The 25,355-nt window shown below is 40.6% G+C and overlaps 1 long non-coding RNA gene across 2 annotated transcripts in view; it reads right to left on the bottom strand.

Annotated features, from left to right (window-relative positions):
- Positions 1-25,355, bottom strand: part of LOC108448027 — a 54,943-nt gene that overhangs the window by 3,777 nt on the left and 25,811 nt on the right. For both annotated transcript variants that reach the window (XR_001863808.1, XR_001863807.1), the window contains one exon: positions 1,971-2,141. This is a non-coding gene — a long non-coding RNA (uncharacterized LOC108448027). The remainder of the gene's footprint in view (positions 1-1,970; positions 2,142-25,355) is intronic.

Below are 25,355 nucleotides of genomic sequence, written 5' to 3'. Positions count from 1 at the left end.
GTGAGTAATTTTTTTGGTTCTGCAGGGAGCTGGACCACGGAATAGATCCAGCTAAAAGTCTGCTTTCCCTCACCCAGCCCTCCACTGTGCCTTGCTCCTCCAGCACTTCTGGATGAGCAGCAATGTGAGCACAAGGAAAAGATGTGGATATGTGACCAGATTAACAGGAAAAAGGAGCTGGCATTTTCCTCACAGCCCCTCTACACAACACTGGCTGAAGCAATCATACAACTTTGGCCTAAATCTAAGGATAGTAGGTTAGAATCAGTCTCACTCAAGAACTGTTCTAAGACGAGTGGTGTTTAAACACTCTGCAGGTTTTCCTTGAATATAAACAAGGTCCTTATTAAAAAAAATTATATTTAAATATTCTATTTCTATGTCTGAAGTGTCAACAACACACACTGATGCACAATCAATAAGGGGAAACTTAAGTGGAAATATATTCCTATTTATTGGTGTACATGGTGTTGGATCAGTTATGTGCAACATGGCTTAGCATATCTATTGGGAAAGACCAATTTGGTGATATCAAATTAAATTTTCTCTTTTTTTAGTGTAAATTTTTACATTTGTTAATTTTATATGAGTAAAATATACATAGTTATCAGGCAGTCTACTTCACTATGATTGTGGGTTTTGATGTCATGGTGGAGCACTGAGAAAGCATTGGATGTCACCAGAATAATAATAATTCAGTTTTAAAAAACCTCTAAATATCAATTATTTACTATAAAATATTATCCAAAGCAAGCAAATATAAAAGATGGCCCATTTTATACGAAAATCTATTAAAACTGAAGCCAGCTCTCTGAATATCCAAAGCATTACTTAACCGACATAAGTTCAAAAGGTAAAGAGAATAAAGCCATGCTTAATGGCCAAATGTTGAAGTTCATTCAAATCTGTGAGCCATTACTAAGTCCAGCAGGGCTGGTTATGTGTGAGTGACTGCTCACCAATACCAATGTGTGTCCAACAGGTCCCATATCTTTCAATAAAACTGCAGCAGATGCAGTCATTCAGGTGTGAAGCTGGAGTGAGATCAAAAATTTGGCTTCAGCCAGTATGTTAGCAGGAGTGGTAACAGAAGTATTGACTGTAGCGTGCAGCTGGGTGCAAGGAACAAATGCAATAAAGGATGCTGGCATTCTGTGAGATGTTCTATTATGTTGGCTGGAAAGGCAATAGCTGTGGCTATTGGAGTTTTTGCTGTGGATCTGACAAGTGGAGGATCTGATTCCTGCCCAACATCAGCCAGACTGTTCTGAGATGGGAGGAAATGTAACTTTTTAAAAAGGTTGGTGTTTGAAGTGTTTTGTCTCTCTTGGGCAGCAAGAACGACTGATTCATCTTCCCAGCATTCTTGTGAAAATTGCTTAAATTACACTTGTTGGGGCCTCCCATGAAGGAGCTCAGGAAGGTACATAACTCTCCAGGAGCACCCAAAAATGAGTAACCTCACCAGGAAAGTTCCACGATTTAAACAAAGGGGTCTACACAGACATGATTCTACGGGAGGGAAAGGGGAGATGGGGGACACAGTTAAGTAGCAGTTTGGAAGGGGTGAACGCTCAGTAGGAGAGGAGATCACCACCTCCTGGGGCAGCTCTCAGCTCAGTGCTCCCCTGGCTGGCTGATGAGGTCACCAGCAGAGCCTTTTCTTGCCCCTGCTGATGTCCTAGACAAAGCCAGTGTTGGGTGGCCATGGCTGGGATAGGAAACCTCACCCGGCTTCTCGGGTGAGCCTGCATGAAAGATGGGGCCATGCCCTGCCCAAGCAGATCTGAGGTGGCCCAGCCATCACTCCTTATCACCAGGGCTCAGCATTTGGGTGGGTTTGGATGCTCAACCATGTTGAGCTTCTCTTGAGAACTGCCCTGGGTGTGCTTTGGCTCCCTGCAGAGGAGTGGGTGACCCTGAGCACTCACAGACAGTATTCATATTCCAAAATGAAGGTCATCCCTCACCAGTTCCTTTTTCCTTTTTTCTGTGTTTTTCCATTTCTTCTATGTCTTCCAGTTTGGATCTTGTACTTCAGTCCCAAAAGCTGCACTTCCTGCCTGGAGGCACCATCCATCCCATGCATGGGTGAAACAGATGGTGGACACAGATGGTAATTTCACCCCATTATTTAGCAGCTGTAAAAGGAAAAATTACCTCAGCCAATTGCCTGCATACAAATGGCCCCAGCTTACCCACGCAGCTCCTTTTATTTACTAAAGATATTGGCAAAGAGCCGCTTCCCCATCCAGCAAGTCTCCATCCATCTGGAGGTCTGGGCTGTCCTCACACCTAGTGCTGACAGCAAGTGTCTCAGTCTTTCAAGGTTTCAGGCCATTAAGGACTCCAAAGAAATAGAAACTACTTTCAGGGCAGGCTCAGTTTTGTCTGTCCAAGAACAACACAAATGAGGTGTGGATCCGATCAGCTACATACATTCCTGTCATGATGGTGTCATATGTAAACAGCTTGTTCAAATCTACTCATTGACTGCAGTCTTCTGTCATGTTTGTGGAGGAGGCCGTGGAGAACTTGGACAAATGTCTTGCAGCAGTGCCTTGTGGAACAGGATAGCTGAGACACCAGCCCACTTGGATCCCTGTGCAGAAAGCCTTTGTTGTCAAGAGCCAACATCTCTCATTTTGCTTCAGACTCAAATTTAATATGCCGACATTCAGCTCAGAGGAAGCCTTTTAACAGCAGCTGGCCATTTTAATTATAGAAAGAATATAAACAATAAATTTCTAATATTAGATACATTTCTCACAGTCCTTGTTTCTGAAAATAATGTCTTAGGACCATATCCAAGCCCCACTGAATCAGTGGAAAGTGTCCCACTGACCTCATTGTGATTGGATCAGGGCCTTAGTTTCTTAAAATAAAATTTTACAAGGTACAGCCTAATCCTATTTCACATATTTTTAGTTAAATGGCTGAAAGGGTTTTTTTTCTCTCCATTAAGTTCCATAGAAAACCAAGACACAGCCACAATCTTGGCACCAAACATCCTATAAGGAATTTAAATACAAATAAGGCGTGGGGTTGAAATTGTTTTACACTTGGGCTTCAAAATGGTGGGTTCAGGGCACAGGTCCTGGGAGCAGCCGTGAGGGCCCAGGTGGCTGGCAAGGGGTGGCTCACCTTCCCCTGTAAAAGCAGCAGTAAGCCAAGAACAAAGCTGCAGGTTGTGCTCCAGAGTGCTTACCAAATTCCACCAATATTTCATTTGCTTAATTTTTCATATGTAGCCAAGCTCTAGGCAGCTGTAAGGAGCTAGAGCTACCAAAACACTGACAAGCTATGCCTGTGGTATGTCCAGCCACACCAAGCCTAGAAAGCAATAAAGCACTCCCAAGAACAACTGATTTTGTGACTTTCCAGCCCATAAAGTTTCAGATAAGCCTTAGATAAGTAAATGGGGGAGGCAGGAGGAAGATATCCAAACACAAGTATCAACCTGCTCCTTTTATTCTATCCCCATCCACTGGTGCAAACTGAAAAGGAAATGTATTGGAAAAAGCAGGGAGGTTGCTAGGAGCAAGCAGAGTCAGTCACATGCAAAGAGGTTACCCTCCTTCATCCAGAGGAAATCCCCACCTTCATCACTGCAGTAGCAGCCAGGCCAGCAGTCAGAGACCCCCTGCACTAATATCTACAGCATGGCAAAAGTTGTCATTTTTAGAAGATTAAAAGCCATAAGGGTTTTTAAAGAAGAGAAAGCAAACCACATGAAAAAGAAAATCATGAAAGTGAAAAAATATAGGTGACACAAATGGAAAGGTAATGTTCCCAATACACCCACTTACTGCCACAATATTTCTGCTTTGCTTTGGTTTGGTTTAGTTTTAACTCTATGATCTCATGTTACCTCTTGTGAAGTTTAAGGACCCTGTTCCTAGCTGTATGAAATCCTGTACCACCCTCCTGGCAACGCTGGTCAGCCCTGCACACTCAAAGGCAGTATAAAAGCTGGGGCAAGAGTGGTACTGTGCCCCAAAGCAGAGCTGCCCCAGTCAATGCCATCTTTAGAAGGCCTGGTACAACCCTCCAAAATGCAGATATTTTAATGGTATCTGGATATGGAGTTCAGATAAAACACAAGCAGCCTGGGTTGCAATTAAAGTGCACTCAAACCTGACACATTCAAAGAATATTTTGACACATTGGTGTGCAGATATGAATGCCATCGGTTAGACGAAAGAGAAGGGGCTAGAAAAACACCAGGAAGACAGAATGAATCCATGACAGCACCATCCAATTTCACCATCAGGAATAATGTATTTATTTTATGCCTGAGCCAAGATTTAAATTGCCAACAGCTTTGTCATCATACCCTTTCACCCCTGGCTCACTTTTGCATACAGCATATCACAAGACACAACAATTCATTTTCTCCTGTCTCACTTCCTGTCAAAACCTCCTGCATGTTGCGTAGGGATTTCTTGCCCCATAACTGGGGATTAAATAGGCAAGCGATCCAACAGTGCAGTCCAATGCACACTTTGTTTGATATTTCCAGCTTGTGTTAGCCTGGTCTTGCCTCCACTCCCTTGGCCTTATGAACACATGATCATATTTTAAAATCAATTTTAAGTTTGAAAAATATTTTCCCCTAAGCTGAAGAAGATCTGAATGGCTGCTCCTAAACTGGGGCCTGTTCTAAAAGTAGGCAAGTCTGCCCGGGGAGCCCTCCAAGCATGAGATGCTCATGGGCTTTTTCCTCTGCAATATCTGCATAGACCCACTAGGGCCTAACAGAGGAGGGAAGAGCCCATCCTAGGAGCTTGGCTGCCCAGATCCTCTGAGGCAGCACTGAAGCAGCCCCTGCACCTCATCCTAAGATCTGCCTCTCCTAAGCAATTTAGGAAAGGAGTCATATAAACAGCAGAAGGGCTAAAAAATATGCTTTAAAATAAGATACACAGAGAACAGATTCTGTTGTCATCAAAAAGAATATTAAGGGTGACTCTTGTAAGATGAGGCACTGATGTGAGGGTTGAAGACAGAATAGATTTTTAGATGACCTTGCCTGGCAGCCCTAAGATTAGCTCAGCTGGTGATGGCTTGGTGCAAATAATGCCAAGGTTGTGGGTTTAACCCCCAATATGGGCCATTCACTTAGGCCTTAGACTCAGTGATCCTTGTGGGTCCCTTCCAACTCAGAATATTCTGTGACTTTTCTCTGATACTTCTCCTGAATCAAATTGCCTCTCAAATTAATCCTGACTTTGTGTCAATGAGACATTACTATTTCCAAGCTTATTTGGGTGGTTGGTATTGAACAAACAAATTAATTAAGATGGCAAACAAATTAATTAAGATTTATTCTTGGCACGCATTCAAAGGTTTATTCAATGATCATGAACTTGTGGTTTCAGGAGAACAACTGGTCACTCCAGTTCCACTGTGCTGCCCCAGTTCTTGGATTAGGTGACTTAACCATCCTTAATCTTTTTTTTCCATGAAATATTTTCATTCAGTTGACAAATACATGTTGCTATGCAAAAGAAGCAGGTTTGCAACTCTGCTAGAACTGACCCTCTGGATTTGTGCAACCACAATATACATTTGCAGAGAAGTGCACATTAAGCAAATGAAGATGCTCGGAAATGAAGCCATGGGAAAAGGTTTCTAGATGTCATTGAAATGTCTATAAATAGGTTTTCTCACTGCTTACCCTAGCGGTTTAGCAATCCAGACTGTGGGTAACATTTTATGTCCGTGTAAACTATACCATTTCCATTGGCATCACAGGGGATGTGACACTGAACCCAATGCTAAATTTTGCATTTTTGTGTTTAGAATTTGCAGACAGGAGAACAGACATCTATTTGTAGTTCTACTCTAGCCATTTTTAACAACAATGTGCAGAAAATTTAAGCTATCCATATTCATCAGCAAGAGGAAATGCCTCATAAACTCAAAATGCTACACTAAGGACTCTTTCAGTTTTACTTCTCTAGTTCCTTAAAGAATGCTTTGTTTCCACTGCTGTCTTGTTACCATTCAACCCTGAGAAATACAACCTGCATGCTTTACCAGTCTGACCACCCCCAGGTACGCTTACAGCCAAATATTGCTTCCCCTTCCCTTTTCAAAACAAACATCCTCTCACTGCTCCCCGCTTGCCGCTCAGAAGACCCTACAGAAGAGACCAGGATACTTTGCAGATATTTGACAGCCAGCACAGCAGAGGCATGTTTTTTTCAGAGGAGAACCTACAGAAGCCTGAAATGTGCTTGGCACTAGAGTACCTGGCAGGATGGGGCTCCCACCAGTCCCAAGGGCCACTCTTGGGTGGAGGTTAACCTGGGACCAGAGATCCCAGAGCTCTCTTGAGCACTCTTCAGACCAGCCATAAGGGGAGCAGTGGGCAGCAGGGAAGGACAGCAATTCCAAGGGTACTTTGATGCTGCAGCCAGTAACAGTTTCTGCTGGGAAGGGGTGAGACAGGCAGGACTGACAGCCACCAGGCTGTGGATAGGCAGTCTAGGTCACCATGGTTAGGCTCACAACTAGCTAATGAGCTTCCTGCTCCCCTTAAAAGTATCTTGGTTTTCTGCTGTTTATTTTCCATGACCACACAAGCTTCTAGTTCTGTGAAATAAGGACCTCACACCCTTTTGTCTAGCTCAACAAGCTCAGTCCACTAGTTACGCTCATGAAAACTATTCCCTTGGCTTTTATACTTCTTGAGGTATTTCAGGTTTGCATGTCACAATTGCCATCCATACCAAGACTCCATTTTCAGCCCAAGAACTGAATTGCTCACGTGTCCATTCAATTATCAGTCTTAGAAGTGCTTTGAGGTTTAAAGGCTAATTACAGAAACAGTAAACATTAAACCAAACTGTGGGTGACCTCTCCATGAGATGTGAGCAAAGTCTGCCCGTTGTCAATCCAGGTTCAGCTCCTGAGCTGCCCACCAGCAGCGGGGGTACAAGAGATGTGTTCCTAGAGTCACAAGTTAAAAGGGCACCCAAAAATCAATGTTTAGCCAAAATAGACCACCAGAGTTTATAAAGGCCATACTTTTATTCCAAGGTTGGGATTTCTACTCTTTGAGGTCTTGCAGCTAAAATTTTATCATATGGACTTTCTTCTCTGAAGTCCCATCTTCAACAACATCTAAAAGAGTTGACTCTGAAGATAGGCAAGGGGCAAACCTGCATAACTATTGGAATTTAAAAAACAACAATACATGTTTGGTTTTATGGCTTTTGACACAGTTTTGAGCTCCTGAGACTTCTTGAGCTGCTGAGACTTTGCTCTTGAAAAGACTATCCAAAAATTTTTTGTCTTAAAGTTCATAACTAAAATACATTTTTCTATCAGTGCTGCATAGGGAGTTGGGTGGGTTCTACTTGTTCGGGACACATAAATCATTCACTTTGATTGTATCACTGATGCAAGTGTTAATCTGTTATTTCCTAATTTGCCCCCAGGTTCCCCAGAACCACCTCTCCAAATGACAGGAGGAGCAAGAATGGTGAGCACCTGACACTGTTGGAAACCCTGGAACGTATCAGATCATGCAGGGCACACACCACTTAACAGTGTAAATACAGCCATTACCCAGGGTCACGCAGCTTTGGAGAAGGAACTAAGTGTATGTGATAGCTAGCAGTAAATACTCCCTTGTAAATGATGCCTGTTATATGTAAAACTTGATATATATGGCATTTTTCTCTTCCTTGCAAACAAAGCAGAAGGCTTTTTCCTCATTTAAATAGTTACTGCAATAATACTTAGAGCTGATGATTTCTCTGGTCTACCTCTAAATAGTCACAGAATGGTTGGGGTTGGAAAGGGCCTAAGGACCATCTAGTTCCAAGTTCCCTGCCATGGGGAGGGACAGCTTCCACTACACCAGGTTGTTCAAAGCCCTCCAGCCTGGCCTTGAATGCCTCTGATAATGGGGAACCACCACTTCTTTGGGCAACCTGTTCCAATGATGCACCACCCTCATAGTGAAGAGAACCCAGCAACTAAAAAGGAACTTAAAAATGAGAATTGGTTCAGGGAAATACCTATTAAGTCTTTAACAGACTAGCTGATGTCTACCTTAATCAAACTTAGCAGTGCATTTTCAAAAACTGTCCCCATTGGTATTTATAAAATGCATACCCATAAGGAAAATTTAGTCACAAGTATTCCAAATTTTCAGCAGCATTCATTTGCATCTGCAGTTCAACTAGAGGTTCAAAAAGAAGACATATATTTGGCAAATAAATAGCACATTTTCAGTAAATTTAACCTATAATATTGGAGAAGATCCCTTTGGATAGGGCATTTTGGGTAGGCTTACAAAACTTGGCACCAATTAATGCAATGAAATAATGTCTTCATATCCCACTCAGTTGATGATATCCTTTAAATACAGGTATGATGCTAATGATAATGAGCTTGGGAGACACATTTTGTTGATTTTCCCAGACAATACTGTCTGTATAGGAACAAGATATTTGTTCTGGGCTGTTAAATGAAGGGGAAGTTATTTACTTAGGTTTCTCTGTCACTTATGATGCCGCCCCTCAAAAAAATAAAATTTTCTGGAGCCTAGCTTAAACTTCAGAATTTTGGGGGGATTTGTTTTATAATTTGAGAGGATAAGGTGTGCACACCACTGATTAGCAGAGACTGACCTCTTTGCTGGCACACTCTGATGTGAGGAAGAACTGTCCAGGTTAAACACCAGCAGATGATATATCTACAGGAATGATCCACAAATCTATAAAACCTATAAGACCTGAGTTTCCTTCCTGGGGAAACTGGTGCACAGTGTAATACATTATGTCCTCTGTAGGGACACAGCAGAGTGTTCACACCCGATCTCTGAGCAAGGAAATTTATATATCAGCAGTAGTCCTTCCACTGAAAAATTCACATCATTATAGCCTACAACAAAGTCCTGTGTTCAGCCCCGGCCTCCCACATATGAGAAAGACAGTGACATACTGCAGTAAGGCCAGTGAAGAGCTGGGATGACCCCTGGGATGGCCAGGGCTGGAGACCCTGCAGTGAGAGGAAGCGCAGGGAGCTGGGCTTTTTCAGCCTGGAGATGGCCATGGGACATTTACTGCTGGCTTCAGATGCCTAATGGGACCAGGTGTAGAGAGGACAGAGCTAGGCTATCCCCAGACGAGCTCATCAGTAAGGCAGGGGACAAACAGCACTTGTTATAATACGAAAAAAAATCTAATTAGATAGTTGGAAAATAGTTTTTCCAGGAGGGTGATTAAACACTGAAACAGGGGCCCAGAGAAGGTATGGGATTTCTGATCCTGGTGATACCAAAGCTTGGCTGGATAAAGTTCTGAGCAACACAGTCTAGGTTGGCCTTGCTTTAAGATGGGGATCTGGACCAGGAGATCCCTGGAGGTCCCTTCCAACCTAAATTAATCAGCGATTCAGTGAGAATACATCTAAGTTATATCAGCAGAGCTGTGCCTCCACTATTAATTGTCAGGAATTTTAACCGTTACATGAGAATTTGGAATTAACTGGATATATAATCGTCACAGGAAATTAGATTTTCCCCTTTAAATTAAACTGTCATGGTAGGAAGGAACATAAACAGGAATTGATAGTGCTCTGCAGTATATTGTATAAAAGCAACTGCTATTGTTGTTTTTTCATTTCTGGGTAGAACTTTACCTTCCCAAGAGCAACAAAAAAAAGTATTTTAAAGCAATATAAAAGCAGACAAGTAAGTACTCCTTTTTATTTTCCTTTTGTGTCTCATAGCTCTGCCTTCTTCTATGCATTATTTGGTTTTGGATCACATGGACCTAAGAACTGTTGTCACTGCTCCATTCCCTCAAGCTGCTATATCTTCTTGTTCCCTTTTCTTTCACTGACCTGGTTCTTGCCTCTCCCTTTTCCGCTCTTTTGCAAATGACAGTAGCTGCCTTCAGCTGTACTTGATCTACAGAGAGCAGAAGAGCCAGAGGGTAATCTGAGTTCTTTTGTGTCTGGGGAATTAAACTCATTTTCTATATGAGTTGCTAGAAATAATGGCAGTCACTGTTTGAGACAAGATCACCAGGACCTGTCCAAAAGCAAAGCAATACCCCAGGAGGGGCCTGGGACTTGGACTCAAACTTGGGCTCAGACTTGGAATCAGATCATAATTTGGGAACCAAGAGTCTACTTTCAGCAAAATGGCTGTTTTGGTAGGCAGAGGAGCATTTGTGACAGTCAAATACTTGGGATCCAGTGGAGAGAGTCCTACAAACTATTTGCAAGAAAACCGCTGCCGTTTACTTTCCTTGCACTCCTCAAAGCAAGGTTTGCATGCATTCCTTGTTAATATGCTGAATTGCCACATCACTTCCTTCTCCCAATGGACAAAGCTTGACAAGCCCATGGATGTTAGCTAAACCCCTGCATTAGCATGGTGACAGAGCAAGTAACCAACGCAGCAAGCATGTTTGACCTCTGAGAGAAACCTCTCCTGCAGCCAAAGATAAAATTAACAAAACACCAGTGTTTAATATTTAGCAGGTGTAAATGGGGTAATTCTGAACCTCAGTGCAATAAATCTGTCCTCAGATTATTTTCTATATGCTTTTAAACTTCAGCACTGCGATGGTTCTTAGAAAACTATGCTAAGCTCAATGCAAAATTCAAAGTATTTAGGTACATACTGGAATTAAAAGTTTAATTTTTTTTATAATAATTATTTAATTATGCGTAACTACAGCATCACATTTAGAATGAAAAAATTTACAGTACCGAAATCAGCAAACAATATAACAAAATATGAAAATTCAGCTGTGAGGAGTGCTTGGGTTACCTCTGCTGTCACAGTGATATCACTTTTTATTGACACGATCTACCTGTAATTCTAACTAAAACAAGGTTCACATGTATGTGGTTTCACCTGTGTGTATAGGCACATACAGAATATATCTACGCACATTCATTTTTTCAAACTATCTGTGTTTAAGTGAAACCAAGATAAATTTTACATGTCTTAAATAAAGACATTAAACTTAATGATGAGCTAATCTGAGATTTACTTTTAAAATATCAAATAATCAAATAACGCATACAAGGGGAAAGATTCTGAGCACTAAAGGAATATGACTTTTGTGCAACCTTTTCCAAAGATAAATTCAAATCAGCTTTCTCTGTAGTGTATTTTGCTGCAGTTGTAACAGACCTCAGGTAAGAGTTAAAGCCAAGTTCCTTCACAGAGCTTTGCCCTTAAACAGGTAATTATCATTTGGTAGTATGTACAGAAATAAGTGGAATTTTTATAATTTCCCGCTACAAAAGTTTGGTTTAACTAGAAATGGGAAAAAAAAAAAAAAAGAGTAATCTTTGGTTACTATAAAACAGTGCAGTTAATAAGGGATAGAAAGTTTTGGTTCCTCACCTGAGATACTAAGTTAATATTGGCAGTTCCCAAGCTATTGCAATGCAGATTAAACATGTTAGCTGGAGCTGTCAGTGCCTGACAGGCTTGTGGGAATGCTCCCTTTCCTTGGAATTGCAAGGGAGGAGTAGGAAAGTTGTAGGAACTGCAGCACCTCAGCTAGATACAGGACATTCCTCAAATGCACTATCATGTGGAATTGAATAAGCAGGGCCTAAATTTGGAACACTTTCAAAGAAAACTCAGAGTGGCAAATAAATCTGAAACAAAACTTAATTTCCAGAACAAAAAGTTCACCTCAAGAAAACCACATAAGAGAAAGATCCTTGCTTTTACAAAACACACTCTGTGTGCATGCACGCACACATGCATGTGTGTGGTTCCTGTGGTTATGGTATAGGAGGCCATTGAATTATCAAACCAGTAATTTTGCCATTAGTTTTTCAGTTTGCTTCTTGCATGCATATTCTGTGGTCAAATCCATTAGTAAGTTAGAGTGATAAACACCTGGAGTCTATCAAAAACAAAGAGAGTCTTATTCTATACGTACAACCAGCCAGGCGTACATAACGAGCAAAGACTAACTGCATAATACAGAATTCAAACAGGAATATGTTTTTTATGATGTGCCAGCATAAGGGAGATCAAAGACTAAAGCCAAATAAATAGCAACTGGGTACCAGCAAAGGAAACATATTTAGAACTTAAAGTAATCAGAAACAAACCCAGTGTATGCCAACACCCCCTGAATCCAAAAGTAACATTTTCCTCCTTTTCATAAAAGGTTCAAGGGCTGGTAGATTTTATTTTCTTTTTCAATCTACTGTTTTTATGACTGGAAGGGAACTTTCATTTCTCACAGACAGTGGAATATGAAGAATCATCTCCTCACCCCATTGTCTACTTCCTTCTGGTGTGTTTTGGGAGTTACTACACCACCACCACCTCCCTGCTGCTGTCTGATCGAATTTTCCTTGGCTGCTTTGTGGAATTTGCCAGCTTACATTAAGCATTTCTTGAGCTCAGCTCCTTATCTCCAACATCGCCTGGCAAACTGCAACAATCTGTCTGGCACCTGGGGATTGACAGGGCAAATTTTTCCAGGTGGTACAAACAGACACCCAGAATTACAGGCCAACACTATTTTGTGACACAGTTTCATCTAAAGGGAAAAGCCCAAATGACTAATTTCCAGTGTCCTGTTTAGTACCTGCAATGTATCTACATAAACAGTTCTAAACAATTACTAGTACTAAAAAAAACCACTTGCAAGGTGGGAAGGGTGGTGGAGAGGTTGGAGGAAAGAGCAGGGAAAAGATACAAGGGTGGCAGTGAATCGGCAAGCTGAGCCTGGGGGCAAACAGTTACATCTGTGCTTGATTTGTCAGGGATTTACATTAGTGAAACTTTAACTCTTCAGATGATAAGTAAGATTACACTTACAGAACAAGTTTATGCAAATAAAGCTTAGTCTATGGAGCGTGTGAGTCCAGACACAGTGGATTTGGCAGGTTTCACTGAGCCTGGTGGCTGGGTTTAATAAGTGCATTTACATAAAGGATTAGGACATCTGGAAAAGTAGCATGGTAGTTTACTGAGACATAAATAATGTTAATTGAGAGGTCACAATATGTAAAACACTCCATACATGTAAATGAAAATCATGGAAAATGATGGGGCAGAGACTTGAATCTTGCTCTTGGTTACGTCAAGCTAATCTTTATGTACTAGCTGATCCATGCCTTTCTTAATCCTGATTTTAGTCCTCATTACCTAACCCCACTTCATGACAGATATGACCAATAACAGTTCCTTTTTCTTAAAATTCCAAACCCAGAATCAGTGGTCCACATAAACTAGCATCAGGAGATATCCAGAATTCAAAGAACCTGTAGGAAATTACTTAAATACTGTAATCTAAATAAGCAGTCTGTTAGATAAATCAGTTTTACCCCAAAGCCCAATAACATGCTCCCATAGCAACAAAAAACATCTCTTTTCAACAACAGAACTAACACTGAAAATGTGTTTACGCCTGATTCCAACTTGCTCTAAAAGTTGTGATACATACTAGTATTTTGGCTTTGCAAAGTAGCATACCTGTGAAGTGGTAAGAATGGGATACCAAGCAGTTTGCAAGAGCTATACAGTACCCCTGAATTAATTTATAGCTTGGTAGGCAATTTTAATTCATTTTCATCATTCTCAAAAGTATAAAATTACTGTTTCTCAGCTTATACAACAGTTCAACCAAGCACAGGCAGACCTTTTGCAAAGTACTATAATGTCCATGTGTTTATATTTCAAGCTCTTTCCAATAAACATGTTTTTAGAACAATTGAAATGTTGCTTATACAGAGCTAAAAAAAAGCTTTCTTTGGGTTTTTTCCTGTCTCCAGGTTTTTGGTAAGCTTTGCTTAGTTTTGCTTTTTTTCCAAGCTATTGATTACATGGAAACAAAAGATTTGTCTCCATGAATGCTCATTGAGACATTGCACCACACACACCGCACTGAGGTGTACAAGGGAACAACAATGGTAAACTCATCTGCAGTAAGGTACTGCTCTTCTGGTTGTGCAAAAGCCCTCTGCAAAGAGACTTGGCCTGAGACCTGTTCAGAATTGCTGCAAAATACACTGAAGAAGTATATGTTCACAAAGCAAATGATTTCTACTGTCTGACCTCAAAATGGTCAGTTTTCCTCCTGTGTAATTCAGATGGAGTGGGAAGCTGGTTGAAATATGGGCCAGAAGCAGCTGGGCTTGTGTAGTCAGAAGGAATGTTGTTGCTGTATATATTGACCTTATCCAAACAATTCAATACATAAAATGAAAAGCCAAGACATATAAGCATGAGGTATGAACATATCAGCAGCCATGTTCAAAAGGGATTAGGTTATGGAAGGGCCAGTACAGCTGTATGCTGCTGCTGGCATCTGTTAAGAGCACGGGAAAACACTCCTCATGTTTTGGTCAGTGAGCCAGATGTATCACTTCATTCATCCTTGCAGTTGGATGCTGATAGCATCTGAAAGCAAACAAAGGTGATGATTTGGAGTGGCTGCTAGTAGGCATGCAGTTCTCTTTCCACTTATCCTGCTCTGCTTTGCTTGGATGTTTCCCAACAGACAAGATTATAACTTGCCTTAGAAAAGTGGTCATGTCCACTAAGAATTGCAAATTGTGATCACAGTCCAAGTGTAGATGAGGCTACAACACCCCAAGAAATACAGCTTAGCATAGTTCTGTTTGTGGACTTCTAACTTGAGGAAATACATGCCTAAGTAATTCCTGTTCCTCCTGGGTTTATGATAGACAAATGCCAGCACCCTTCGGCTATTCGGTTCTCCGTGTGTCTGGACTAGTCAGTTCCAGCCCATCACTGGCACAGTCTGAGGGGAGAGGGGTTTGGCCTCTGCTGCTCCTCTTTGGCATTCAAGCCATGACCCCTCCTGAGTCAGCTAGCTTAGTAAACTGAGTTCAATTCCATGATCCTTGAGAAACATTATAAAAATTATCTGCAATTTACCGTAAACCTCTCCATCAAATTCCAATTATTGTCAACCTATTAAACCTATTTTTAGTCCTCACTGCAGAATATTTATGTCTAAAGGAATTATTTAAATAATCTGCGCACTAACTACGCAGTAGTTTACAGGGAAAGTTGCCCTAGAACAGCAGCAGATGTGAGCTAGAGAGGTTTTGTTACACAGGGCAGAATATCTCACACCACTGTGAGTAATTTTGGTTAGGGCTGCCTGCTGTACAAACTTTCTCTTTTCCACATCTCAGGCTGTTTGTTGCTGAGGACACTTGGTGAAAACTGTCCCATTTCCCTTGAAGTGATGATACAGCATTTTCCTAACACAGTATAAAATGTACAGAAAAGCAGGTTATTATTCCCTATGACCAAGTTAATTGGATATTAGCATTAGAATCATGTTAAGTAATCTCTGTCAAATCCTATTAGCTCCCTTGCTCTCTTCCAGAGTATCTGCTGAATGATACAAAGCTTGCAGAAAACCTAATCCTTATATACCTTATGAGTGCAGCCAAAGTATTTTGTTTGTCAAAGTAAAAGAGACCTTCAGACTTCCCATCATCCACACCACAGGGAGAGCTGACCATTCTCCTGTGGCAGTATCAGCAGTAACCAAGAACAGCCAACTGGAGGCACTAAACTGTGCTGCAACCATAATTTTCACAATTGTTCATAACCTGGGTTGAGAATTTAAGTGCAAAAATATACTGAAATCCAAAGCTATAACTCCCACAGCAGCTATAACTCAGTCACGGTATTTGGACATACATTGTGGAGTATAGACATAGTAATGCAAAACACTAAAGCTACCTCTGGTTATAGTTGGCTGGGAGAACCATAACTCTGAGTTTCCTGACTTTTGTGTTAAGATCTCAACCATAAATATTGCTTTAATGTAGCTTTGTGCAGTGGGTTTACATTGGCATTGGGAGATGCTCATACGGAAACAGTAGAGAATTAGTGTGGTATGCTTATTAAATGAGTAATGCTTTTAGAATAATTGCTGGGGTGAAATCATGGTCCCAGTGAACTCAACAGAGACAGGGTTTTAACTCAAAAACATCTTATTCAGGGAAGAAAGCAGCAAATGTCCAAGTGGTTTTCATCTTTATTGAAAAGGAAAGAATTTCAGATCAGTTTCCTCTCTCCAAATCAGGGCTCTAAAGGAATAATCAGTTTATTCTAAAGAGTGATATGAACCTCAACTAGCAAATGCCTCCACATTGGGGGGCACATTGCCTCCACAGAAAAACTTAGAGGTTATTTGGTTTGGTCTGGTTTGTTTTCCTTTGCTGTTTTCCACATTAAATCCCCCAAAGTGACTACTTTTTTCATAGTTATTTTCTAACTAAAAGAATTTCTTACTTATTCTGACATTTCGCTGTTTATGACTTAACGACAGTAGAGTTAATAATCTATGTAATTCAGTTGTTAATTTTTGCATGCCTATTTTGAAGGAGGGAGTGCAATACCATTATTTTCCTGATAGGATGCTAGAGATTATTTTTCCTAGAGGATTGTTTTTTAGCTGATCATGATTTACTTGAACAAACCAGCCTATTTCATCATGAAAAAAATAAAAAGAGAGATGTGCTAGTCACAAGAAGAAAAAAAATTGTATCTTGCAGCATGTGACCAGCCAGAGGAATTCTCCTTTTGTGCCAATCTGCCTTGTGTTTTCAGCTGGGAAAGACAGTGCACAAACCAATAGCAGATGGTGGAGCTGAAAATAACTGCTTTACATGTTTGATTCAGAGCCAGCATTTTGTTGTTTGCTTGTCTCACATCTTTGCACTGTGTTATGCTGTGCAATCACATGTGACACACTGAAATCAGCCTCACTGTCACAGTGCTTTCTGAAACAGGATTCTTGATGCAATGGGCAAGAACTTGGTGTGTTTACTGTTCTTAGAAAGGCTTCCTCCATTGGAAGCCACTCTTGGAGGAAAATTTCAGCTAGCTTATCCTTATGGGAAGGGCCAGTGGTCCCACTAGAAGAAATCTCTGCTCAAAGACTCTCTGGGGAAGAAATCCAGATGCCTTGGCAAAGGCTGGTGCAGAGAGGGAGTCTGTGGAGAGAAAGAGAGGGTGGTCTCTGCAAAGTGGTTTTGGGCCAGACAAATACAGTGCCACCAGCTTGCCTTGCAAAATGAAAATTTTCCAGCTCCCTGCCAGAAAATGTCATGTGGCAGCACAGTATTTTTAGCTGCAAAGGCAGCTATGAGTTTAGTTCTCTCTCTCTTTGCTGAGGCAAGGCTCTTAGATTGCTTTGCCATGAGCATGAAGTGGTGTGTGTTGGTGAAGACTGATTATTCAATGACTAAATCTCAGAGTTAGCACATAATAACCCTATTTAAAGATGAGGGGTTTTATTCATTAATCTCAAATCTACCCACTTCCATGCCAGTCAGGCAATAGCTCCATTACAGTTCCTCATCTGAGGAAGAAAAAGGAGGTGGGAAAAAAAGGGCAGAAGACAAAGATCAATCTTGTTCCATGAGATGGTTTCCATAATGCTGCAGTTGCCTCTTTCTAGACTTTTCAGAATGTTCTTTGCATGGAAAAAAACAAAAAAACCCGAAACCATAATAGAGCTAACAACAGGAAAACAGGCCTCCAAAATTTCCAGATAGAAGCTAACAAATGCAGGTCATAAGCTTCATGATACTTTCCAATTTAGGCCTGCTGAGCTTGTCTTACCTAGGAGCCTCTTTCCTCAGTGATGTTTTACTGAAGTGTGATCTCTCCTTATTCTGCTTTCCAAACTTTCTGTAGTCAGTGGATGCCATTTCCATAATTCCACATTTAATGGCTCTCCCAAACCACATTAAATATTTTCCGCCTTTGTTGTTGAAATCTGTGTTAGAAATGTAAAAGTATGAAGCTGAGACTGTATAGTCAGGATAATAAGCCTGACCACAGTGCTTCAAAAGTCTTTCGTGTACTTACTCTAGTAAGTACATTTGTACTCTCTAAGGTAAGAATCAGTGGAAAAAAATAACCATCAGCTCCAATATTGTCAGGTGTTGGGACAACATGATGCAAAAAAGTAAAAAAGATCTTTTATTCAGTCCATCAGATTTAGTAATCAGTGCCACTACTAGCTCAGTCCTCATACAACTCCTGCTTCCTTTTTCCTAACTGCTTATTAAGACTAGTTAGAGGAGTAGCTGGCTGGCATGTCCCCTTTGCTATCACATTTACATTTAAGAAAAGTAAATATTTTGTAGTGATTAATTTTTTCAGTGAAATAATTTGACTTCTTTTGACAAAAATATGTCAGGGAATTATGGCAGCTCAAAGCAGCTGAGGACATTCCCCCAAAATATTCAGTAGGACCCCATATGTATAGGCACACATGCTTAAGAGGGTAAAGAAAGCATATTTGATAGGTTTTTCTTTGAAGAACTAATATATTCATGGTCATTTTACTCTCAAAATAGGTGAAACTATGCCTGCTGCAACGCAATATAATATTCTCTAGAAACAAAGACTTGCTATGTTTTCTTAACTGTATATTAAAATAACAAAAAGCCTAAGCAACAAGATATGGTGATTCAAATTTCTCAGCTGAAAGGTTTTGTATGCATATCTTTAATAGATGTTTCAACTAATTAAAGATACAGAATCAAACGAAGCTTAACATAAAGCCTCAAGAATATTAAAATTGCAAAAATGGACAGGAAAGGAACTTTCTCTAAAACAATGCAGTCTTCTGTGACATGGGCATTTTTAAAGAGGTTTTTACTTTGCATTTGACACAGCTTTATGTTTATAATTTGCTATGTGGTTTTAATTCTGTGTGTTGTAGTACTTAAGGTATGGATATGGGTTTTATTTAATTTTTAAGCTACTCTGCTTATTTATTGATCTCTGATAGAACTTGGAAACAAAACAAAACAAAAAGATTAGGGAAGTTCTAGAGACTTGTTTAAAATGTTTGTCAGACCGTTAGCTAAGAAAATTACAAACATATTGTGCAAATGTTAAAGATGATGTATAAATTACCTATGACAGAAAAACATAAATCCTTCTATATAGTTCCAAACAGATTTTCCTTGAGATTTGCATCCAAAGAGCCCATCAGCTTCAGAGGCAATTTAGAGTGGTATCTTATGGCATGATGACTCCTTCCCACTACCAGTTTCTGCCAGACATGCCCTTAATGGAGAAGCACGGCCGGCTCAGTCCCTTGTGGCCTCAGCTCCCAGGTAACTCAGCCTCCATGCCTGGAAGGGAGCTCAAAGTCCCTGTGTGGGATGGGCCCTTTCTCACATTCTTCTTCTAAGAGCTTTTCAGGCCTAGACTGTTGGGCTCCAAAGACCTTAAAATCAAGAACCAAGATGAACAAAATTATTGAATGCATGGCAACGTAAAAGCAGACCTTTCTCACAGCACAAATCTTTTTGCAGTCACCAGTTTCACTTTAAAGGGAGCGCATTTAGCCATTACTATTTACTCCTTTTCTGAACTTTTTCATTGACATGTACTAGTAACTTGTCCAATACCTGTAGGTCCCATGGGACAAAGAACTGATACAGTTCTGTGGAAACTACTGAAATCAATAGAGCTGCTTCAGACCTGGACAGGTTTATACGGAAAAGAAATCTTGCCCATACTTCATACAAGGAATCTTTGTTGCTGAAAACTGTGCTATAATTGCAGGTTTGTTTGTTTGTTTGTTTGTTTTCAGCTTTCTTACTGGGGCAAGTGTAACATCCTGACCTCTCTCTTTCTTTCTCTTGGAGGCTTTTTGCATGGTAAAGAAGTATTTGGCAGAGGTCTGCTTTCTTTCTTTTTATTTTTTTTAAGAACAATGGTCTTTCTCTAGGGTACATTTGGATGCTGAAGCAAATGGAATTCTGAAAAGCAACTTTTTCTTTTTTTTAAGGATATTTACAAGTTCAACCAAAGACAGGTTTTTATTTAAGAGGATAATTACATAATGCTGAGCTGGAATGGCAAATGTATTATTTGCTAGGAGGTACCTTATACTGTAAAAAGAGAGAATTTTCTTTCTATAAAAATGCAGCATAAGACCCCCTGCTGCGTCAAGCAAAACAAAACTGATATCATGCATCTGATGAAAGAAAAAAATACACTTAACATATTGTCAGAGTAGTATTTTTATCTCAGCACAGAGATAGTGATGTTCACAGACCTGCATTCTCTCCTGTTTGCTTCCGTAGTAAAAATGGGAGATTTCAATATATCTCAAAAGTCATCCAAAATTTGAAGGCCAAACCACTGCTGCAAAGGAATGTGAGCTACACCATTGTTTTGGAGATGTGGTGGTTGAGCTGTGGTTCATAATACTGTTCAGCTACACTGCGCATGGAAAAAAATCTTTCAAATAATTTATTTTTATTTCTCTGCCATGCACAAATCTGTAAATTCACAAACTAGAGTTTGTTGAAAGAGTGAAGAGGATTCAGGCTGTTTCCTACAGTGTGCAAATCAGGACCAAAAAATTTTAATCCTTCCAAAATCTGAGGTAATGGTTCAATAGTCTCCAACAACCCTCCAGGACAGGTGGTACCAACACTCAGAAAATTCAGCTCATTTTGGAACCCACAGTTCCTGGTGCCTGCAATCAAGGTCCCAGGCACACACAAAAGCACTTTTCAATGGATGACATGGAAAGCTTGGCCTCTGTGCAAGCAACATCACTGCTTGAGTCTGAGTTGGGGTCTCAACCCAGCCTTGTCCTGACTACTTGGTAGGCGGCAAAACTCATGCACTTGAACAGCAAGAAGCACAGTACAAAGCAAAGCAGGCATTGTTACTTTTGTTCAAAATCACAAAAGAAAAATGTTAACAGTGCTAATCCATGCCTAGAATTTTAAAATATTGTAGAAGTTGTCATTTCAAAGCAACCTTAGGATCCAGTCAGTGTTCAGCATCAGCGGGGAATGTCAGGCCAAGATAAACACTAGCAAAAAAAGGATTCTCAAAACCAGGACACTCAGAGAGAAGAACTAGATCTCTACCTTCTCTGTTGCCTCCAGAAGTGTTCCAAAGTAAAAAGGATCCAGGACAGAGCAACGGGCAAGCTCAGTGGGTGCCCCATCTTCCCTACCATATGTATGGTGGACATTCCACCAGAAGGATGGAAGTGACCTCCAGCAGGCACCTCCAGTGGTGAGAATATTAGCAAATATGCAGCTGTGATACAAAAATTCTAATGTTCATATTCTAGTATTTGAGATATCTCTTCAAACAAACTTTCATACCCTTTGGTGTGAAAGTATAAATGAAATTCTGGTGGAGAGATTCTAAACCCAGGAGGGAGCATGGGTTGACCATCAATTCAGGCCTAAGCAGATAGTGATGAAGAAATTTTACAAGAGACTTGACATAAAGATTCTCTTCATTGTTTTAAGTAGATTGCAGGGAAGTCAGAACAAGCTGAACCAAATGCAATTCTCAAACCTGTCGAACTTTACCTGCTGCTCTTATTAACATCCAGGATAGAAAAAAAAGTCTTGTAACTCATTATTTACAGTAACTTGTTTTCACCCTATTATCTTCCTCCTGTGTATGTGCTTTTCTAACTCGTTATTTTCATATTTACATTTGTATTTTCACTTGCCTCCTTCACAGAGTACACCAAGAAACATATATATTTCCCTAAAATGTAAGGATATGAGAATACAAAGGCATTGATTCAGATGAATATCTACCTTTTCACTCATATACAAAAGGAGGAAACCGAACATCATGTTCTCCTTGTGCTCCCTGCAAGATCACACCATCCTAACACAATGTCAAAGTCTGGAAATTGCATGTAATCAAACATTCATAGTGTAATAGTTTCCTTTTACAGTAACACAAAAAAAACTGGCAAAAGAGCAAAACACAGCTATGGTAAGGTCTGGTTTTCAGCATTCAAACTGGTGTTCATGGCTCTTGGGAAAGAAGGAAAACTTTGCTTTTGACATTTTGGAAAGGGGTAATTTTAAATCAACTCTGCTAGTTTGTCTGAGAGGCAGGGATGGAGCAAAACACAGCTATGGTAAGGTCTGGTTTTCAGCATTCAAACTGGTGTTCATGGCTCTTGGGAAAGAAGGAAAACTTTGCTTTTGACATTTTGGAAAGGGGGTAATTTTAAATCAACTCTGCTAGTTTGTCTGAGAGCTGGCATGGATTTACTCAGATAACTTCATCCAAGTTGTTTTTTGGCCAAGGAGATCTTAAAGTTAAAAACCAGATAATCTAGTAAAACAAAATAAAAGGCCTAATTAGTGATGGTAGCTCTGGCCTCATAAGAAAATAATGTGATGGATTTGGAACACAGATGAGAGTACTAGCTCCACAGAAGTGTTATTCCAGCCACAGAAGGTCTTAAATACACCTTTTAAAACTTATAATATAATGCCAGATGGTTGAGCCACATCTGAGGTTTTCAGGGCATTCAGTATGCAATCAAAGTTAAGTAATCATTGAAAGAGAGTAAAATTGCTAAGAACCTGCAATTACAGTTAATGTGTTCACTGAAAAATTAATTCTTGATCTTGTTCAGTAAAACTCTTGGTGGGTGGCAGTTCTGTGAAATAGGTGTTAACTGGATTAGCTCAGTTTCAGGTCATGTTTTTCAACTGAAAATGTAGTCCTTTCCAGTATTTTAACAAAATAAAATTAATATAAAGCAATAGTTTGTCTAACTAATAGCCAAACTTCTGAATTCTCTTGTTATAGTCAAAATTACATTCAGCTCTTAATCTAAATCTGGGTAGTTTCACTCCTGAACATGACCCATCCCCAGCTGGACCACTCTGCAGGATCTGACCAGCTAGGTCTCAGAGCACATCTCAGGTTAGTACCTGCACAGCACAGATAACCTGGTGCAGCTGCTGCCTCACCACTCATCGCTTCTGGTTTAAAAGTGTGTGGTATGGGAAAGTTGTTCTAGGTGTTTCTACCAGGCTCTACATTATCCAGGGTTATGGTCCTCCTGTCTGTCCTCCCCAGGCTGCACTTGACATTTTCATAGCATGAAGTAATTAACTGGCCATTGAAGAAAGGAACCATCAAAGCCCTAGCTTCAAGATCAGTTGTTGGGACAAAGAGTTGGGAAAGGGAGACCTCTAGGGACTTGACCTGACTGATGATCACCACCATTAGGTGCTGTAATTATTGCATTACAAACACAACAGCTTCAACGGGAGCAATTACAAGAGATCCCAATCAAAATGCCATTGGGGTTTAGCATTTGGAGAGTTTGTTAAGGTGGAGGGAAATTCGTGTTTATATGTACTCCTCTGCCAGCTGAGGGCTAGGATGGAGGGGATTCTCCTTCCTTTTGTTGTCATTACTTCCCAGCGACCAGCTGATACTCTCAAGCAAGGAGCAGAGGCAGATATACAATCCACACACAGCAGAGAGGACAAAAGCCCTTGAGAGAGGAAGTATCTTCAGAAAGACCACGTTCCCTCCTGGTGGAGCCCCAGCCTCACTCACTGTGTGGTGAGGCTGCTCTCACCACACGCCACCACTCCATTTTCCCAGATCCAGCAGGTTATCTACTGATAAACAATTCTCCTGGTTTTCACCACCTTCAGCAAGCAGGAGAGTGAACCTAGTCATGCTGCAGCTCCTTCAGCCACACTCCTGACAGCTCTGGGTCTCAGTCCATGCAGCTGTGTGCTACTTTCTCTGCCCCCCTTGAGATACCATTCTGCAGTCCAGTAGTCCAAGAACACAGGACAGTCTGCATCCATATAATTTGCGGATGTCCCTCAACATTCTTCTTCCTTGGGGCTTTGCAACATGTTTAATGAAGTCTGCAAACTTGCCAGCTCCTCAAGCCTCTCTAATTAGGAACCTGTGACATGACAAGCTTCTTAACAATACTATTTACTTTTCCTGAGACATAGCATGGGAAGGTTATGTTTCTCTCCCCGCAGAAACCAGTAGCATGATGGGTGAAACTTCAGGAAATATTATACTGGCTGGTTGCTTAGGTTTTAATAGAAAACATACTTGTGTCTGAGCTGGACCTGACTTTTTCAGCAATCTGAATTCCTGAAAGGATATTTTAATTTTCATCCTTTGATGCAATTAGGTTTTAAAATATTTCAACTCTTTTTTTCGCTAGAAGAAAAACACCAATCTAATTCCCACAGCTCCTTTTGATATCACACAAGGTGTAAGAGGTGAACCCTCTCTCCCACTGGTGGCATTTCCTCCAACAGAATGAAAAAATCCAAACCAATTCAACTAGTTTGTCAGCCATGTAGGTAAGTGTGCACACAGAGGGGAAAGAGAAGAGGACAGATACCAAGAAGAGGAGAAAAGGACCCTCAAGGATGACACCCTCTGCAGGGTATTTTTGTGGAGAGGGCAGAAACCCACCGCCCCTCCCACCACTCCCTCTTCTACCCCCAGCCAGAGCACAGTGCTGCCTTGGGGTGCTGGGATCTGCCTTGCTGGCACTTCCCTTGGCAGCTTAAATTTAGGACAAAGTGATGCTTTCTTCAAACAGAGAAACATTTTACTCTTTCCTTAAGAAAAGAAAAATGAAACCCAGCAGTGTTTGGGGATTTCCTGAGATGGAGCCAATCAATCTTCAATGTCCAGTCCCAGTTAGGGCAACAGCCACAGCATCTGAACCACAACTCTCCAGTGAAGTCTGGGAGTAATGTAGAGCTGCTTTCTGCTTACCAAACCAAGAGTCTCCACCAATACCAAGGAAATCAGCAATTCTCAGCCAGTCACCTCAGCTACAGCCTTTCCAGGAATTGAAACATTTGGGTATCACCTTTACCATGCTACTAAACTGCAGTATGACTAACAACATTTTCCAACAGTATTTTAAGCTCAATCAAAATAGTAGCCCTAGGAAAAAAACCCAACCAACCAACCAACCCCACAAAGTTTGTCACATTTCTCAAACCTAAATAAAAACGTAATCTTCAGATGACTTAATTTTACACCTATGGATCAACTTTAAAATCAGAAAGCACTGAGAGATGGTTTCTCTCACATTATTCTGGGGTGAAAAAGTATACACCAACCAAATTTTTACAGATAGATAGATAGATAAGTTAGGATTTTCAGAGAACCTAACACTTTTCAATACACTAATGAACCACCAGCCAAGCCAGTTTAGTTATGCAACAATACTTGGTTTCTCTCCTCTACAGCACCTCATGTCAAGGAAAGATTATAGCAACAGCAATTTGTTTCAGATTTACTCTGTCAGATCAGCTGCTGATAGCTCCAGACCACCCTAATCTGGGAGAGAAAATGAAGCTCTCTGTTGACAGAGGAGCCACTGGTGATTTTCCTGAGGCACTTCATTATTTATGCAAAACCATTAGGGAGGCTGGGGGTGATACGAGTTCAAACTCTTTTTCAAAAACAAAAGCAAAACAACTTCAGATTTATGATCCTGTCTCAGTTCTCCTCATGAGATACGATATTCTTC

This window comes from Corvus brachyrhynchos, unplaced genomic scaffold (assembly GCF_000691975.1).
Source record: "Corvus brachyrhynchos isolate BGI_N302 unplaced genomic scaffold, ASM69197v1 scaffold14, whole genome shotgun sequence".
NCBI classification, from domain to species: Eukaryota; Metazoa; Chordata; class Aves; order Passeriformes; family Corvidae; genus Corvus; species Corvus brachyrhynchos.
Note: the sequence above shows the minus strand (reverse complement) of the source record. Positions and strands in the feature narration are given on the sequence as shown.